Source organism: Cornus florida, unplaced genomic scaffold (genome assembly GCF_030987335.1).
Source record: "Cornus florida cultivar Cherokee Brave unplaced genomic scaffold, ASM3098733v1 CherokeeBrave_3.0.0_Hap2_Chr06, whole genome shotgun sequence".
NCBI lineage: Eukaryota > Viridiplantae > Streptophyta > Magnoliopsida > Cornales > Cornaceae > Cornus > Cornus florida.
In genome coordinates this window covers 86,248,145-86,252,777 of record NW_026775576.1, presented here as the reverse complement: position 1 = coordinate 86,252,777, position 4,633 = coordinate 86,248,145, and the positions used below count along the sequence as shown (strand labels likewise).

At 34.9% G+C, this 4,633-nt stretch overlaps 1 pseudogene; it reads left to right on the top strand.

The window, feature by feature from the left end:
- The first annotated feature begins 1,461 nt into the window (after positions 1-1,461).
- LOC132314496 (probable aquaporin TIP5-1) lies at positions 1,462-3,901 on the top strand (annotated as a pseudogene).
- Positions 3,902-4,633: the final 732 nt, after the last annotated feature.

The following is a 4,633-nucleotide window of genomic DNA, read 5'->3' as shown; positions in this document are numbered from 1 at the left end:
CCCATAAAGACCAACCAATTAAGCTGTTATTATTTTATTAAATTTTCCCATTAAAGCCTTATTACAGTTTCCCATTTGAAAGCTAATCAATTTTACCTCTCTTCGTAATATTAAAATTGTTAGTATTTTTCAAAACTCAACATGGTCTTGTTTTGATGATATTTAAATATATAACATAAATTTATTTATTTTTTTATTATTAATGAACAATTGCTTATCCATGTGAAACGTAATCTGAGTTTCTGCACATACTAAAAAAAAAACTGAGACGCAATAATTTTTTTTTATCCCATAAAATTGATCACTCTTTTACCGGGGCACATTTATATTGAACCATATGTCTAAAACATATTGCAGGCTCATTTTTTCCTTCAACAACTGAACATCAACCTTAGGGTTAGATTTACTATTGAGGTATATAGTTTAAACAATTGTTCCAACTTCAAATAAAGCTCATCTGGCTACTAGTGACTTAATTGGTAAAGTGTCCAGTTTTTTTTTTTTTTTTTTTTTTTTTTTTTTTTTTTTTTTTCTAGTTGGGAACTCACACACACATGCCTCCACTGAGACTCGAACCCCTGACCTCTCTTTGAGAAGTAGGGACTTGGTACCGCTAGACCAATGGACTGTTAATAAGTGTCCAGTTTCTGAGCAGGTGTGCTCATGTTTATGTCCCCCTCCCCTTAATTTGCCAACAAAAAATAAAAACAATAAATTTAAAATAATAGATAATTACTAATTAGTTCCAACTTTCTTGTTCTGTCTCCACTAAGGCTCAATCTTCCCCTTTGGTCAATTATCAATTCCTGTGAAACTTCACAGAAATTTTAAACCTTTAATTATAGAAGACTATATATATATATATATATATATCTATATCTGGATAATTAATCACTTTATTCAAAAAGAAACAAGAAACAAGATACAATCATAAAAGGGGCACCCCTCGTCAAAACAAACAAACCAGCCACTGGCTACATAAAAAAGCAACCAAATATAGGGCCGCATCACCCATACCACCAAACCTAGAGATGGGCAGAGAGAGCATTCTAAGTCTAAACCAAAGATAGACAAGTGTGTCCAAGTCTTGTGTCAAAAACGCCCCAAAATCAATAAGTCTCTCTCTCTATCTATCTATCTCTCTATCTCTCTCTCTCTAATAGGAAGATATGACAAAGATGAATAGAGAAAGAGCGATTTTTTTAACAACAGGCTCGCAGCCTCTCACCTATATTACCCAAAAGTGTATCTCATAAAGTATGGAAAACATGGGACTAAATAAAATCATAATAATACTTTAATAATATTTATGTTTTTAATTAAATACTTTCTTTTTCACCATGAATAAACTGTGATAAATTGAAATTCATCTCTTATAACTCTCATTCCTTGACAATGGCCTCACTAGCCTCTCGTTTGGAGCACTCTGTGATCATCTCTTATTATTCTCGTTCCTTGACAATGGCCTCACTAACCTCTCGCTTGGAATACTCTATCACTCTCAACGCTCTCATATCGTATCTTGTAGAGTTCATCTCCACTTTCGTCTTCGTTTTCGCCGCCGCCGTGTCCTCCATGTCTTCTCGTGAGTTCTTAACACAGCTTTGGTTCTAATGAAATTCATTCGTACATATGCATTCTTTTTAACCACATCATTATAACTCATATTAATTTGGTTAATTTAACAAATTAAGATGAGAATTTTAGTTTATTTTAAGGAAATAATCTGAAACTCTTATTTCAGATTTATATGGTTTAATATTATTGTGTGTGCTTGTAAAAGTGTGTTATTTCACACTTGGGATATAGACAATTGGGTGATTACTTGGTTCAATAGTGGATTCATTTGAATCAAATAGTAGTCACAAAAAATGCGAAAAAACAGTGTCAAGACATAGTCTACATCTATATATGTCTAACAATGACTTTTAATTAAATCATGGGTTTAATCCAATCTCTTGAATACACACCCATTGGTGGGTAAATAAATGTCCGTATCATGCCTATACGATCTGTTCTCTTGTGCTTTCATCGATGGTGTTGCATTCTTAAACACCATATGCATATAATTATTTACCCAATAATTTATTTAAACTGTTTGTTTTAGTTTTTAATCAACAAGATAGATAAAAAAATGTGTTAGAAGTAGTCAAATTTTGAAATATACTGATCAAAAATATATGTGATCTGTTTTTGTTTATGGGAAAGAAACCACTATCCAATAAAATAGGGTGTTAGATGGCAGAATTTGTTTAATTTGGCTGTGATTAAAGGGAAAATGATGCCAGATGCTACATCAGATCCATCTAGTCTGGTGGCAATTGCGGTTGCAACCGCCTTTGCATTGTCAGTGGCGGTGTACATTGCCGCCAATATTTCTGGTGGCCACGTTAATCCGGCCGTCACGTTCGGAATGGCAGTAGGAGGCCACATATGCATCCCAATGACCATCTTTTACTGGATTGCACAGATGCTTGGTTCTGTTATGGCTTGCCTTCTCCTAAAAGTGACCACAGTTGCACAGGTGCTGGAAGTGTACATTTTAATGGTCCATTTTAAGATGTGTAATATTAGTTAAATCATAAATGTCGCAAATTGCGTTAACATGAATTTTGGGTATTGCAGCATGTTCCAACCCATGCAATTGCACAGGAAATGACCGGGTTTGGAGCGTCTCTTTTATAAGGGGTGATGACATTCGCTTTGGTGTACACTACCTATGCACCCAAGGCGTGGTCCATTGGGAGCCATTGGGGCCCTAGCAATCGGGTTGATAGCTGGAGCCAGTTGGCTTAAGCACCCTTTACCGGTGGATCGATGAACCCGGCATACTCATTTGGGTCTGCTGTCGTGGGTGGTAGCTTTAAGAATCAAACAAGACCTGTCAATGGATCGGATTTTAATCCAAATTCAATCCCAATCCGATCCATTTAGTCGGATATGGATTAAGCATCAAATCCGATAACCCGATAATAATCCGAATCCGATAACTTAACAAATCGGATTTGGATTAGGGTTGATCCGATCCGTTAATAATCCGATCCGATTAAAATAATATATTATTATATTCATATTTTATTATATATCATATATTTATATTTTGCCCATTGATTCAAGCCACAAGAACAAAACTCAGGCCACTGTAAAGTCTATTGCATTTGTCTTTCCAGTCAGAAAAATGCAGGTGAAGGGCAAGTCAGCGACTGCCGGAGTAATTTCTTGTTAGTTATTTTCTCTATTTTTTTCTTCTACTTGTCCTTTTCTTTAGTTATTTTCTATCTTTTTTTCTCCTATTTGTCCTATTCTTTTCTTACAAGCGTCCCCTTTCTTCTATTTTGAAATCATAGCATTCCATATATAACTCAAATACTTTCTATGAGTAAGGAATTTTTCTTTGTGGATTCATTGATTTAATTAGAAAGCCCTAATTTTCCAGTAAAAGTTACCTCTTCATTTTCTTCCTTCTTCATGTTCTTCTTCCCTCTCTACCTCTTTTTCCTTCTTTGATACAAAACCCATTTATCTCTCTCTTTGTTACCCTAATTTTGTATCAATTTGCTTGATTGTGTTTTTGTAAATGTATCGAACATCCGATAGAGTGAATTTCGGATATGGATCGACTATGCAAGAATCCGTCGGATCGGATTGTTTATCATGCTTATCGGATTCGGATCGGGTCGACTGTGATCTGGTCCGAATCCGATCTGTTACAAGTCTTGTGTATTGGATCGGACCATTGATCGGTGCCGCAGTTGCCTACATTCTTTATGATAATGTGGTGTTCCCTAGTCAAGGGCCTAAATCTTTTAGGGGAATTGCCGATGGAGTTAGGAGTTTGAATGGTAGAAGAGAAGAAAATGTTTGTGAGGGCAAATGGTGGATCATAATGCTCAATCTTTAATAAAATAAAATAAGATGTACTAGTGTTCTGATTGATTAGCAATTTAGATCAATTGATAAACTTCTTATTATTGTTGGATTTCGGTGATTTCTATAATAAGTACCCCTTGCCTTCATAATACAACATATCCCAATGACCTAGCAAAATATCCGACATTATATTATTTCCAAGATTTGTGGTCTTTGTGAATCTTATGCTACTAAGGGAATAAACCAATAAACTTAAATCCAGCAATTTGACCTCTGAAAACAGTATGAAATAATAGACACATGAATCAAACACACAATTACTTCTTCATATTGAATGCTTATGCCAAATAACCAAATTAATAATACTTCATGGAGCTTATTTCCTCACTTAATTTCCTTTCTTTTCCTGCATTTTCTCAGCCACCAAATAAAACGTGGAACTATATGTTGGACACATTTATTCATTACACGTAATGTGGCCTATATTCTCACACTATTCTAACCACTTACACTAACATAACGTTACTGGGAAGTTACGACTACGTGGTTTTTGGGAAGTTACGGTGGTTTTATAATAACGGCCATTTTGAATCAAAATAGAAAAGAGGGCTTGTATGATGGATTACTTGCTTCTCAATTTTATTTTTTACAGAATCCTACAGAAGTCACATGTCTAACAAGTACAGTCTGTGTTGTCTCCATCAAGTACATGCATCAAGACTTGTATAGGCGTGAACATCATTAGGATTTCCAAATTTGTTTT